Genomic DNA, 16,103 nt, shown 5'->3' with positions numbered 1-16,103 from the left:
CCATTCAGGAAGAATACTGCACTCACTTTTTGAATCTCTCAAAACAAGAGAGAAACAAACCGAGGCAAGCAGTGGGCCACCCAAATGTGGAGGGACCTGGACTGCTTGCTCTGCGTGGAGAGGCTGAGGGAACTTGGTTTGCAGTTTGGAAATACCAAAGCATCATGTAGAACCTAATAGCAGCCTTGCAGAACTGATGAGAGATGAGAGTATTACCAAGACAGAGGTAGGCTCTTCACAATGTTGTAGAGTGACAGGATAATGGATAAGAAGTGCAAGCTGGCACTAGAGGCTTAGATGGAATATTATGCAAAAAGTATTACAGCAGTAGTAAAAAAGGAAACCTACAGATGATACGCTGTCTCAATCTTTGGATAGCAAGCCCTGAGCAGTCATGTTGGACCTCACACCTGACCTAGCACCAGTCAGTAGTTTGGATTAGATTATCTCCTGAGGTTCCCAACCACTTGAATTTTTTAATGGTGCTCATTTTTTCTTTTCCTGTGGCAATGCTGTACTAATGAGAAAAGGAGGTAGAGAATTACAGTAACAGTGTTCCTTTTCTGAAAATTCCATGCTTTTTTGAATTGCTACTTTATGAAAAATAAAAAAAAAATCATATTTACTTTAATCTCATGAGACACTTCCCTAGTGTTTTCCATGAGCAAGTTTTTAACAGGTTTTAATAGCACAAAAAGAGACAAATCAACAGATATAAGACTGGACAAGACAGAAAGAGACTGAGAGAGGAGTAGCTTTGAGACAAGCAAATAAAAATGGAAATCTTCAAAAAAAAAAAAACCAAAAAGAAACACAAATAGAACAAGTATCTTCAAAGCACAAAGACATTAAAAGTAATGACCTTCTCATTCACAAAATGAATCAACTCTCGGAGCCAAAACACAGTCCCAATTCACAATGAAAAAATAACATTTACTGCTAGCCAAAATACTGCAAATCTCTTCCCAACAGCATCCATACTGCACTCACAAGGAGAATGTCAATGGTTTACGGGCTGGTTCAGCCCAGTTCCATGACTAGAGGGATGGAGGGATTTCGCAAAATCTGCGGCTCTGGAAAAAGGGAACAGGGGACCCCAAAATAATTAAAACCAGCAGCAACGATCTGAGGAGAAACAAACTAATTTACTAAATATAGTATCAGAATGCAAGATAACACACCATCATACAATATAATCAGAATTGAAGCTAATAAATCTAACATATTCTAACATAAGGTGGATAGGCCTCACCATAATGCTGAGGTGAGATGCGCAGTTCAGTTGAGCAGCAGCGAGACGAAAGAAGAGAGCCGACAAAGAAGAGCAGACAAAAAAAGAGCACATCAGGTGACCTTGCCTGAAGTTATATCTTCTCTCTATGACCACAAAGTCCTCTGGGGAATGTAGTTCTTCTTCTCTTCCGGGCAGGTACCCAGAACTTGAGCATTAACAGTTAAACTCCCAGTGCCCCACATGATGTTATGATGTGGAATACCAAGAACCAAAAATCACAAAACCATGACAGAGATGCATGTGTAGTACTTTCAGCTTTACTATTTGTCATCAGTTTATGAGCTGGTTCAGCACATAACTCCCAGTGTTCTACATGATATTATGAAGTCAAATACATATAACAAAAATCACAAAACCATTATACCATTTCAGTGTATGAAAAATGCTGTGAAGTCTTGGATATTAACCATAGTGTATATGTCCAATATATAATGATATCATTAACAAAAAAAAAAGAAAAAAATCAGCCTCTTGAAACTACGCTGTCAAAATGTTCAGTCATCACCTCAGAAGACTCCATGAATAGTAAGAATAGTAAGAGGTCTGCTTGCTGAAGCCAACAAACTAATCAACCAGGGTGAAGATGGACAGTTCTGTAATCCAAAATAATACCTGCTAATAAGTACACTAGTATACTTCACAGGAGAAAAAAAAAAAAAAAAAAAAAAAAAAAATTACCTCCTTTAAGCCTTTTGGTTTTGTTAAAATTAATTTTATATTTACAAACAGAAGTAAGCTGAAATGTAGTTATTTAAGTTCTATGTTTAATGTCTCCTTCTCTGATTGGTTGATCCTAATTTTAAAGGATGTGGGATAGAATCCTCTTGCATTACTTTCTTAAGAAAGCTTATTAAGAGATGCAGAACCATCTCAAGAGTTGTAAAGAAATGTCACCACCTACTTGACTTAAACACAAGCGCAAAAATGCTGGGCTGTGTTTTACTGCGGGAAAAAAAAAGTCTTTCAACTTCAAATTGAAAAACCACTGTATAGTAACATTCTCTAGATCGCTATAAATCTCAAGCACTTACAGATCACTACAAGTCATCTTGAACTTTTCCATCATCTGCTCAGAGACACGACACAACATATATCTCATCGTTTTATTCCCTAGGAAGAAGTAATCCAAAAACAGGGGTGAAAATGAATTTAATGCAGGTCCATATTAAATTCTTGTCTGAACACCTCCATGAAGAACTTTGTTAGTCTTCAGTGAGCTGAGCTTGACACATGTACAAAGCAAATTAATTTTCAATAATAGTATCTATACAGAGAGAGATAATAGGGCATAACAGTGTAACTAATCCATCTTAAAAGCTAATTAGGATCATTTTTACAAACGCCCTACGTAGAGCACAGACACACACAATAATACATTTACGCATAACCATTGGCATAACTTCAAGAGTTTTACAGATGCAATTACTGAAATACTGCATGCGTATACACACTAAACCTATTAACTGAGTATGTATTCATCAGCTCACAGTCACAGCTTTCAGTATCTAATGGCAATCTCCTAATAACAACATTTAATTACTGCATGGTCCTCTTGCTACCTGGAAGCTCCAAAGACTCAGTGAGTGCAGGGGTATGTTTGTACACACATGAACATATGCACATAACTGTAAATGCAAAAGGAAACAGAAAAAGAGACAGAAATAACATTCTCCAAGTCTAGTATCAACAGTAAATCTACTGAAATACTTCGGTTTGAAAGTGCTAAAATTAAGTTATGAATAGTAAATACATAAAATCAGGGCAATCTTCCACTATAGTCAACTCAGCACGCCATAACAGCAAGTTTTGCTGACATACTGTTTTTCATTTAGCTGCATATCCAAAGTGAATAATTATTCTTAGGAATTGCAACTCATTTATTTATGACTTTTTAAAAAAATGTTATATCATATACTAAACATTTTCAGAGATTACAAGTACACATATGAAGAGGTTTTTTTTGAAAGCTATCATAATATTTCACTTTTTTTTTTCTAAAGTATTTAATTTAGAACAATGTTTAGATTCATTTTTTCTAATTAAAATGTAATGCTAAAAACAATGCATGTAACTGGCCTATCTGTTATGTAATGTAACTTCCCTGTTAATGGAATGTTTAATTAATTGCTTTCTTACAGAACTTGAAAATTTTTTGCTTTCTTTTGTTTTAGGTTAGAAATAAGGAAAAAGCCCTTTACAGTGAGAATAGTGAATGAGGTGAGGATGGAACAGATTGCCCAGAGATACGCTGGGTGCCCCGCTGCTGAAGACTTTAAAGGCTAGATCAGATCAGGACCTTGGCAACCTGGTCTAGCTGTGTGTATCTCTGTTCACTGCAGGGGAGCTGAACTAGATGACCTTTAAAGGTCCCTTCCAACTTCAAGGATTCCACAATTCTATAAACAAGTCAACTGAGTGCACAAGAAGACTACATGCCACCAACATAAGCTACAAAATCTCTTTCAGGGAGACAACAGTCTGTACACACACGCAAACCAAAACAAACAAACAAAAAAATCCCACATTTTGTGCAGAAATTTGTTTTCACATAAACATATGCTTCACCTTTGTGACTTTCATCTCCTAAATATTCAAATAATTACAGAGCAGACTTGCTTGCAGACCCTTCTTTCAGTAAATCTTATTTATAACATTACCTCTACAAAGACAAAGTACTTAAGTTGATAACCAAATTTAGCATGGCCGACTCCAGATTAAATAAAAGACATTACACTATAACAATAGGTTGTCAGTGAACATTTACAGAACAGTTAAATTAATCATACATTTGTGTCTGTTCCCATGCTGGACTGGTAATCTTAGGTGTTGGTGACCATAAGTGCAATTATTTTGCAATCAAATGCAATTATCTCAACAGTTATTATCATAAAAGGCTGACAATAAATTTTTAAACACTTCTTACACATTTAACTAGAATCAATAGCTTATGACTTTAAGTTGAAAAATTACAACAGCTAAAACTGCATGTGTCTTCGTGAGAGTGAAAGAATAATAAAAGATTGGTCTTATGAAGGCAAGTACTTGCCTTCATATTATGTTCCAGATCAATGGATGGCCAAAGACAAACCTTTTTCTAAATAGAGGTAAAAGAATCATAAATCTGGATCTTCTCTTGACTAAAAGCACATGTTTTAGATACTGCTAATCAGCCCCTCTGCATCATACTCTGACTTCAGACAAGTCAGACTTTCTTACATTTATACTTTTAGTAGTATCTTTAGCAAACTGTATAAACAAGCATTCAAAAACCATGTTCTTAAATATGCACACAAGTTTCTTTCCCCCCTTTCTTCAGATTAGCATTCCACTGCACAACTTCCATGTGGACCAATTTCTACGTGGCAATGGCAATCTGCCTTTCCACAATGAAGACCAAACAAAAATCCAGTACAGCATCTACAAAACAGACACAACGGCTTGTCCTGGTTAGATGAGATATGCAGCATGGTTCTTCCACACAACCAGGTAGAGGATAGTCGGTTCAACTCAATAACATTGACATACATATATATTTATACATATGTAAAACAAGTGATGTACAAAGCAATTGCTCAGCACTTACCAACCCATGCCCAGCTTTTCCCCAAGCAGTAGCTGCTCCCCTGGCCAACTTCCCACTGCTTTTCAAGCTTTTTTTAATCCACATGATAACATACGATATCGAATATTATTTTGTCCATTTCAGGTCATCTCTCCTGGTTCTGTCCCCTCCCAGTTTCTTTTGTCTCCTTAGTTCCCTTCATTAGCTGGTCAGTAACAGAAGCTAAGAAACTGAAAGTTGCTTCACTCTGTACAATACTGCTAAGCAAGAACTAAAGCCAAAACAAAGTACCATACAAGACAGTATGAAGAAAAAATCAACTCTGACCCAGCTGAAACCAAGACACACGTTTTATAAGAGTAAGTGAATTTCCATTTAGGATTGATTGACATTATAAAAAAATATATATTCAGTGCAATATTTGGACAAGTCATGCAAGCATTGCCAAAAGTGTTCATTACTACTTGCCTGAGATGCTGATTACAATCAGAGCACATTAGTTCAAAACTGTAACACCTCTCAGCAAAGTGTTGAAGTCTCAATTTTTAATATAAAGCATGTATTATACTGAAGGAGATTACAGTGCAGCAATAGGTTACTGGAATACAAAATTACCAGCTAATGAATGTCCAAGAAGAAATTTGCCTGGAAACGTAACATTTACCTTATCTCATTTAGGTTGAACCATCTTCTTGCATGCTGTAAGCATCAGTGCTCTGATGATGAATTTTTGTGGCCTTCCACTGAACTCAGTCCAATATGCCTACTATCTTACTTTTCCCAGAGAGCCCCAAATTGCACACAAGAGTGCAGGTACAAGTGCCAAGCAGAGGGGAAGTATCACTTTCTTAACTTGCTACCTATATCCTGACTAAGAATGCCTAAAATGATAGCAAAGCTTCTAAGTACTAAAAGAAACGTTCCAAAACAATATTAAAAAGCACTCTCTGACAAGCTTTTAGACAGTTTGCATGAAGATTCAAATTTTCCTCTTCAATGGAATGTCTAGCAAAAAACAAGGGTTCTTCCTATTTCCTGATCACAGGAGAAACAAGTACTTTTCTATATAATCTCAGTTCCAAATATAATGCTCAATGCAGCCACCTAGCCACAAACCCTTTTAAATTGTCTATGCCTTTGTTTAGAAATGATAACCTATGTAGAGTGATAGCCTAATAATACAATCTCAATAACAGCATTCTCACATCTACAATAAATAAATGTTTGCATTAGCTTACTTAAAGTTTATGTAGAGAATTAATTAAAAAATAAACACTTAAAACAGGAAAGGAAATAGAGTACACCATAAACAAATAACACTTTTTTTTCTCCTTAAAGAAAACATCTTAGATGTGTTACAAAAATGTTGCACTAAGTACAGCAGTATACAGAAGACACAGCTATGGTAAAGGTATGTAGATTCAGAAAATAATGCCTTTTGTTTATTTCCATGGAAACAACAAGAGATACTAACAGCACAACACTCTTTGGAAGAGCAAATCCTCAGCTATAAAGCATTATTTTTCAACATAGCCACCATCTGCTACGCATTTTTTCCAATGATGAAGAAGAGCCTGCATGCTGCACTCATAAAATCTGCACCAGCAGAGACAACCCATTGTCTCACATTGCTCCTCACCTTTGCTCTATATGCACTTTCATGTCAGACACCATTTTGTCAGATTGCCCCTCTGCTGCCATCTGTCGCACAGCAGAAAAATATAACAGGATATTTGGTGGGAATATCTGCCTCTACTGCCATAGCAACACTGTCCTCTACAGACACTGTGGGCCAACATATAAAATAGGAGGCATTACTTCTGGATAGGCCTTGTAGAATGCTTTGTTCCTACTCATAGCTGGTTGTATTAATCCCAGCACAATGTCCTTGAAATCAGTGACAAAAATCCTGAAAACTGATAGGATTCCTTTTCAATCAGTTTCCCAGGATGGCATATATTAGGAACCATCCAAACCAAGATTGGTAATAAACTGTTATTTGGTTTGGCTGTGTTCAAACCTTCAATACAGTTTTTAACTTTTTCTAAAAAGCCTGAACTGTTAATGCCTCCCAGAGTCTAAGTTGGCATTACTGGCATAACAATATTAAAGGACAGAATAGAATTAAGTTTGCATTAATTTTACCTTTTTGCTTTCTGGTACTTACAATCTTTAATATTCCACAGTTGGCAATGTTTCTGCAACAGGGCAGCCATTCACTGACTCCATGTCTTGTCTCTTCCTATAATATACTTTATGCAATCCATAAAATTGGCCACTCATTTTAATTACAAGATGCAGGGCTATTTCCCACTGACAGATCCTCATTTTCTTTCCAGAACATTGCCTTTTAATTTCTAAATCACTTGTGTGTCATTGTAACTAACAAGTAGTCTGGGAATACAGCACTGCTTGGATGTTCTAGATCAAATCAATCTGCTTACAGCAGCAAATTGTTCCAACAGTCCACTAGTCTGAAAAATCCTATATACATAGCAGAGAAGTGCCAGTTTACAGCAGAGTACAAGAGAGAGCTCAGACAAATGAAAAACGCAATCAATTTACTGTAAGTAGAAGCATATTTTTCCAGAAATGCAAATGGACTGTACCACAGAGTAATTCAAGTCAGCCTGCTGCTTTTATTTTGGAGCCTTGAAACGGCGATTTGTTCCTGGTCCCTGTGCACTGATCACATACAGAAGGACAAGAGCATCTGGATGCAAGATTCCAGACAGCAACATGATGGCTACCACATCTTGGTTCTGTGGATAACCAGCAGCAACACACTGAAAAGGGTCTGTTAGCTAGTTGTGATTTGGAAAGAAAAAAAAAAAAAAAGGATTATACTGGATTACACTTAAGCATCTGTTCCTTTTCATGAATTTTACTTTTTTAAAGAGAATCAAAATTGTCAGTAACGGACTTTGCTCAGTACAAGAAGATTTTCAAAGTATCAAAAGAGGTCCACGCTTTTGCTTAAATCTAACAAAAAAGCTTCAATCATGGAAGATAAATAGTATGCTATATCGTAGAAGACTATCAAAGGAGACAATGAAATATCACACAGTATATTCTCAGAATGTAGTAAGATATCTTTATTACTTCTATGAGTCAGGTAAAATTGTTGCATTTCATACATCTTAAAATGCTGAACTAAATCTCCAGCAAATCTCAAACACGTGAAAAAAATAAATGAACCATTCATTAAAACAAAACTTTAACATAAAAATTACCTCCTATTTCTGTCCAATTCGAAACTAGCGTTACATTAGTGGAAAATCTTGCTTTAAAAAAAAGCAACATAGGCTATGGCCAACCTCAAAATAAAATGCTGTTTGACACTACTAGAAAGTCTTGTTTTCTGTACAATGCTCTGTATTGCCTAGACACTTCTAAGTGCAACTGCATGAGATGCTACGTGTAGTTCACAGTGGCAGGTTTGTTTTAATTTTTTGTTTTGAGTTAAAAAAGAAAAGAACAAAAAGAACACTCCACAGCCTGACAAGCCCCAGTTGCTAAGCAGCAGTTTTACATCTCATTAAGGTAATTTAAAATATTATACTAATGACAGACTTTCATTGCTCTCATTGATGGCAAAACTAATAACTTCATTGTAATTTGGTATACCACCGGAAACAGTATTGTTATTTTTTTCCAGCAAACGAAGCACAAATGAGTTCTATTTCCCCTGAAAGAGTATTTTAGGTTAATCAAACTGCAGAACTCAAAAGTTAAAATTGATCTGACTATAAGAATATTTGCTATAATCATTCTTTAAATTCAATTAAGTATTTTAATTAATCATAGCCCTATATTATAATCTATAATCATATAGAAAAGATATAGAGTATAATATGATTGGTTAACCTTTTGAAAAACTGCTAAATTGTTCTCGTGTAATGCAGAAGTAGTAGAAAAAGATCATTACACTGAAGAAAACAATGCTACACAACATGCAATGAATATACAGTCAAGTGCTTCAGGTTTTTCAGACTGATTTTAGAGAAAGAAGAAAAGGTTTTTTTTCCCCAACAGCTTTAAAATATCCTCTCATATTTTCTGTCCTAAGAAAAGGCCAAGTGTAAAAGCTTTAATATGAAGGATGCATGTGCTAATTAGTGTGCTAGCTGAACTAGGTAGCACGTATCTGCTCAGTGTCCCACCACATTCCTCCTTATAGATCCACTATATTTAGCACTGCTGGACTGTGTACAACAGGCCCACACTTAATATAAGATTTAAAGATGTTGGGAAGAATAATTAAATACATTTAAAAGCTCTACCTCTGATAAAAAATTCACAGATCTAATTTTTATGATTGCAGTATTACAATAAAGCTCATTCTGTAATAATACAGTATACACATCTCTTCTGAGAACTATATACTAAAAAATTCTGTTTTCAAATACTAAAGAATCATATAACAAGAAACATGATTATGTGCCAAGAAGTGCATCTTAAAATATTTGAAAATATACATTTGTCTACATGGGTGCCTATAAATTCAAATTTAAAGGATTATTTAATTTCAAATTTGCTTAACTTGGAATGCTTAGCTGTTGCTTTTTTGTTGTTGATTGTTTGATTAAATTCTATAAACATGCCATGCATTTATAACCCTTCTAGATTTTACACTGTGAACTTTACGAATATTGTGAAAAGATCAGTACTGCTTGGGAGGTTGCCCCATCTCCTTGATTTTTGAGGTCTTTTTTAGCAGCAGGATACTACGAACACTCCTTAGTCTTTTTTACAGTCTGAACAAAGAATATGAGTCAAGATAAAAATCACTACATCATGAATTTTAATACCATTCTGAGAAAAATAGTATCATGTGACTACAAAAGACCGTCCCTTCAGGGAAAAATATTGTGTTAAAGTGGATTATTCTTTTAGTACTGTAATGGAAAAGCATTCGACCTAGTCACCAAAAGAAAAATCAAAATACGCATTTAAAGGAAATATTGTGAAACGGATAAGACAGAAACCCCTCAGAACTGCAAAGAAATGCATACATTTGCACTCAGATATACATATATACATATGCGCACAACACAAAACACACAATTTTTTTAAAATGTAATTCTCTCTGTATATGTTTGTCATCTTTAAAAATGTTTAAATTACATATATGAGCTTGTGTAGCTCATATATTTTGCAAATATAAAGATGCATTCACATGAACTGTTCTTTTGCCACAATTACAAAGAATATATACAACTCAGCTCTATGCAAAAAAGTTGGGAACATTCTTTTTAATTTTCTGCACATTTTGTGCCAGACCATATTCTAAACAGCTTTTACAAAGTGATAATGTTTCTCTGACAGTGTTTTGTGTACTTCACATAAAATTAAATCTCAGACAAACCTTGAGAAAAAGAAAGCAGAAAGCTAAGCAATACAGCATGTTGCTCTTTTTGACCCACAAAAGATTATCAGTTATTTTAGAAGCTACGACAGTTTTCTCAAGTCCTTAAGGAGTCTGACACCATTGGTATAGCTTTTAACACTGCATTTATGGTTACATTACAATACAATAAAACAACAGGAATAGTGTTTGTATTACTTGGGAATTGTGTTCCTTAAGGAAAATGAACAGTATTACCACAAAATAAAAATTAGACTTCTTCAAAAGTGCAGAATAATCACTACACTCCACACAGCATGTGAAAGATGGGATAAATTTCAGATGATGTCATCAATTGCAATAACTACAAGATTAATTTCTCTAATGGAAGACTATTCATTAACAGTAAACACTGATCAAATGCAATAACCAGTGGTATGTAAATACTTGAAAAGTCTTTGTAAAATCAGTCATATACTAATTATTTATTGTTTTAATACAGATGACTTCATCATTAGACCTAATATTTTTTGTTGTCAGATATGAACAAAAATCAATACAACCACTCTCCTCCTTCCTTTCCCTGCAGAGCACTACCACATCACTACAAATGGCACAGTAGTTAATTTATGTGAGTATATTAGTAATTTTACCATTATTCTTTGAAAATATTTGAATTCACAGCTACATTTTCTTATTTTCTACTTTCATTTGCAACTTCATCTAATTAAATTTGATTCTGCATCTTTAAAAGTTACAATGGGAGAGTTCATTAACAATTCTTCATACTTTGAGCTATTTTGAATTCTAGAAATGTAAGGTTGAATAATATTAATTCTCTCAGCCAAACCTGAAAGTTGCTACAGTGAAACATGTAAAAACTTTATCCACCATCTTCTAACCAAAAGCTTTCATATTTTCCATATCAGAAGAAAAAGAAGCATAGTATGTTTCTATGATGGTTTGGAAAAACACTGTAACCACCACTGCCCTTGTCTCCTCAATATAACGAGATACACTGCATAATAGAAATATAGAAATATAGAAAAACCTTCGTTGACTTTGTACTCAATGCCATGGTCGATCAAGCATGTTCCTGCTTTCTTCCTTTGACCTATGTTTTCAATACCTTGTTTCAGTTTTATTTTGTTTCCAATAAATACATTTTACAATACTGAATATACAATATGTTTTTAAGTTTCTTGTGTTTATACATGTGCTTACTCCACAAAATCACAGAATGAAACCTACTTTTTTTTACTGCTTTTCTTACAGAAGTTTTTAGAAATTCCAGGTCAGAAAAAAGACATTCTGCCATCTAGACAACTGGAATAATATATGCCCTGATCAGCCTGCAGATGCCAATTAAAGATGTGGCTCACTCCAGTGTAAAGCAAGGTTGAAGCTTTTCACTGACTCAAAATGACCCCATCCACTTTTTCCAAGAAGGGTCTTTTGAATCAGGATAAAAAGTAAGACATTCTCTCACCTACACATAAATGATGCCAAAGTAAATGCAAGGCACTGCAAACCAGATGTATTTCTGGACTTTAAATGCAAGAATGACTGGCTGAGCTGTTCAAGTTTAGTAACACAGAGAGATAAATTTCAGTTTTTTGAGGTTCGTTCATCTCACAGGAATTTTCAGTATCTAATTTTCTTCTACAAACCTCTCGCCTACATAATGGAGATTCTGCATCTCAGTAAGTCAAGGGCAAGTGCCTGAGTGCAATATCCACAAAAATGAATGGCCAAAACCTGCAAATATCATTCAGATTTTTCATTAAAAATTGATATTGGAGATCATTCATTCCTGAGTATTCTATGCAAATCTATCCCATCCATCTCATTTTACAAAGGCATGATGCTTCTCAAAGGAAATATGATATTACTTATATTAGAAACGATACACCTTTGAATCAGGTCCTAAAATATAGATTCACAAGTCTAGCTTACCCTAAATCCAGACAAAGCTGTAAGACGCAATTCTCCAAGAAAAAAGTAATATATGCAAACAACACTGCCTCAGTCCAGCAAGATCACATGTTAAGGGATCATTAGTTTACTTCTCTAAGGTCAAGAGAATTTGGATAACAGAAAGAAAGGAATGTTTGAGGATCTGCCTGGCAAAAGACTCTGAAGGGAAATTTCTTAAAGAAATGTAGAAAGAATGAAAAAGGTCACTATAGAAAAAGCAAAAGCAACAGAAATACATAGCAAAGTCAAGCTTTCAGAGGAGTTTTTGCAATACGACAAAATAAAATTTAGAAAATTCACCCTCCTTTAAAGCACAGAACAAAAATTTTATTTTAAAAATGCCTGAACTGCAAAAAAATCTTAATTTTATGATAAAATCTGCACAATCCTTATTTATTATATCAACTTGAAAAAATCTGAAATTTATTTTCAATCTTGTGAAATTCTGACATCTCATACTAATTGCCATTGAGAAGAAAATTATTTTTTCCAATTCAGTGAAAATAAGGCTTTCCAACCCAGCAGAAGAGATGCCTTTAGTCACCATGGGAGTGCCAGAACTGGTATGTGAACATGAATGAGAAGCATGTTGGTAGATTAGCAACGTGTTAGAGATATGAAAAGCATACAGCTTTCTGGGGCAAACATGAAAGCTAAATGCTGGGAAACATGTAACAATTGAGTGAGAAATACAGGAATTAGAGAGTAAAAATGGTGAGAAGTATAGATTAAAAAGGATCAGGAAAAGCTAGAGGCCAGAAAACATTGCCAAGAAAAATCAGGAACCCCATCAGAGGGATAACTGTCTCATTTAACGGAGGCAAAATGTTTATATCAGGCTTTCAAATGAAATTGTTATGTTTTACTGGGAGATGTCAGTTTTTAAATGGAAAAGGTTTTATGTTCTTAATGTTTTAAACCAGTGTCTTTATTATCATAAAGTTGTTTTGTGATTGCAAGCTTAATAGAAAGAGGTCAAGAATTGCAAACCTACATTCATCTGAAGCAATAAAATACCAGAGGACTTCCATGTGTGGTCTAAGACAAGAGTTGTTAATAAGATACAGTTAATAAAATAGCATGAATGTAAAAGTTTTAAATGCATGTACTGACAGGAATGTAACCTCTTGTCAAACACACCTACTGAAGCATATCAACAAGTGACCAAAGAGAAAGAACAGTTCTATGTTTTGCTGAAATGAGAAACTAGGCATTAAGAGATGACCCTTACCCAATAAAGACAAAAATAATGTCTGGTGTGAAAATTAAACATGGATGGAATCTGTGTAGGTACAATTAAATTGAAAGACTGCAAATGCTACTATCTTCCACCCTAAAGAAACGAAGAGAACCACTTTAAACCCAATTATTAACTTTGAGAAAAAAATCCTTCAATTAATAAATAAAAAGTCTTCTCTTAAGCAATTTCAGTACAAACCATTTAAGGATAGTTTGCCCCTCTTTTCTTCACCTAAGTATTTTACACACAGGTTGTACTTGTGCTGACCTCTTAATATATCATAAATACATCCTTGCATGTTGCTAAGTGGAGAGGAAAAAATTCTGGTAGATTTCAGAAGTCGTGAAAAGAAACCAGGAATTAGGTGTTAAACACTTGCTACAAACAAGCATGCCAAAGCACTGTCTGAAAACAAGCCTGAAATCAGAAAGGATTCCCCTGGTTCTGAATTTCCGACACATTAAAATGTTTATTTTTTATTCATTTTAAAAGCACAACTCTGCTTTGGTCAAAATACAGAAAGTCTGGTACTTTTCAAAATTACTTCCACGCAAATAGTAACAACATATAAAAACTACAAATGCATACAATTCAGTGTAATAGCATGGAAGATCTCATGTTTTTGCAAATTCGATTTCATGCTCAAGTCTGAAGTAGCTAAAATACTGTGATAAAAAAGGAAAATAATGGAGCATGCAACTCAAGTTGCATACATTATCTAGTATTGACATATTTCAACATTGCAGAAGACTGAAAAAATATTCAAAAATACTTAAGTATATTACTTTGCATTTGCACTGCAGCAAAACAGAAGAGTAGTTTCTATTCTGTAATGCATTATAACATGGCAAAATCTTTAGTTTTTCAGGAGTACTCTGGCAGACAAAATTCCTACAGCTTTGCAAAATAATTATGCCGAAAATGGATAATCCACTGGAGTGACACTGATATAACCATACTGGAAGCAGCTGATAGTAACACAGCACTAAGAATACCTACCAGCTGATGGAGCAACTATAACGTAAAACAACAAACAAATCAACTAAATAAAACTTCCCACAGAAACCCTGATTTCCTCATGAATACAAAAATTTTGCCCATGATACTTGTTTCCTACCTTTGAAATAGCAGCAGGTGGTCAACTAAGCTTGGTAATCCCTTATTTCACACTGGAAAAGTTTCTACTGCAAATGAGAGTGTAGATTCCAAACTCTCTCACATGCCTGGTCCAAAGGTATGCACATGCACATGTTTTAGGTCTTTTTATCTTCACTTAAAAATACTTTAAAAACATTTATATTGCACAATCAAATAATAATAAGTATCAGTTATCCAAGCAATCTTTTGTTTATTCTCCTTGTAGCTAGCTTTGTGATATAATCTTTATCATATGTTTAAAATCCGGTTTTCCTGTTTCACTTAATAACAAGACAATGCAAAGGAGGGAAAGATCTACATATGGATTTGCCATTTTCAAATTCTCAGATGCCAGTATCTGTAAATAATACAATAAATTTAACATACATTCACATTGCATTCTCAAGCAATCACTTTCAAAAAGGTGTTAATATTCAGTATATCACATTAAATTACTCTGGTTGCTCTGGACACACCGCATACATCATCAAGTTCTCAAAACAATTTTAATAGGAATGAGAAGAGAGAAATTTTTTCCTTAACTGATAAGGATTTCAAATAATTATCTTCTTCCTCCCTTAGTGATGTTACACATGACAGCAGCATTGAAATTTAAATAAATCTTCTCAAATATTTATTATTTAAATGATTTTTTTTTCACTTTTTATTAGGGGATGAAATTATGTTCAGCTCAGAAGATAAGCTATTCAGGAAAAGTCACTGAAAACTGGAAAATTAGATTTTATAAACTTAATTGCTGAAGTCACGCTACTCCATAAAAGTTAGTTAACTTTTCATCTTCGGTGCCAGAGAACTTGATGTCAAAATATTAAAATCACCTCACAACTAATAGCACAGATTTAGTATTAAAAAGAAGATCCAAGTCTCAGGGTAAATCTTCCTTTGAAAGCATTTATTGATCTTTCCTTCAGAGCACTGCTCACCATTTCTGTACAGCAATACTTTTGAGAATAGTGATGTAAGCAATGAATAAGTCACAATGACAAGTGGGTAATAAATAATGACTGACAGACTTTCCTTGAGAACATACGACCGGTCTCCAGAGGATAATGAGTAGCAAAGGTGGGTAAAAGGTGGCAGAAAAGGGTTATTGTAACGCGCGTACATACACACACAGGTGCACACACACACACACACACAAAAAAGGAATCAGTAGATGTCTAAAGTAAAAAAGTTAAAGCATGTGAAATAAAATAAATAATAATTACTTGGCTCTGTAGTACAAACCACCAGAATAAAAGATGATTACATGAATGTGAAAGACTAATAAATTAAGCAAAGTAATTACAAAAACCAATAGTTATCTAGCTCCTAGTTCTGAAAAAGCATACAGGCTAAACTCAATTTCTATAAAATACTATGTATCTATACACAATAATCATTTATGTGTGCTGGTATGTTGGCCAAAGAACACAGAAGCTGAAAAAACCCAAGAAGACAAAGCCATACCAGGTAGCTTAAAGTACCTACCATGATGACATAACTCTGTAACAACTATGCCATCCCAAGGTACAATATCACTGTT

At 34.4% G+C, this 16,103-nt stretch overlaps 1 protein-coding gene and 1 long non-coding RNA gene across 10 annotated transcripts in view; both read right to left on the bottom strand.

Annotated features, from left to right (window-relative positions):
* The window catches only part of DPH6 (diphthamine biosynthesis 6), a 178,132-nt gene that overhangs the window by 143,640 nt on the left and 18,389 nt on the right, over nt 1-16,103 (bottom strand). The gene's annotated exons all lie outside the window — the stretch shown is intronic.
* Nucleotides 1,127-3,254, bottom strand: LOC128085922 (uncharacterized). Its single transcript, XR_008209164.1, has 3 exons — nt 2,854-3,254; nt 2,326-2,404; nt 1,127-1,887 (listed from the first exon to the last, which is right to left on the bottom strand). It is a non-coding gene; the product is annotated as an uncharacterized LOC128085922 (long non-coding RNA).

This window comes from Tympanuchus pallidicinctus, unplaced genomic scaffold (genome assembly GCF_026119805.1).
Source record: "Tympanuchus pallidicinctus isolate F22 unplaced genomic scaffold, pur_lepc_1.0 scaffold3, whole genome shotgun sequence".
Lineage (NCBI taxonomy): Eukaryota > Metazoa > Chordata > Aves > Galliformes > Phasianidae > Tympanuchus > Tympanuchus pallidicinctus.
This window is presented reverse-complemented; position numbering and strand designations above follow the sequence as displayed.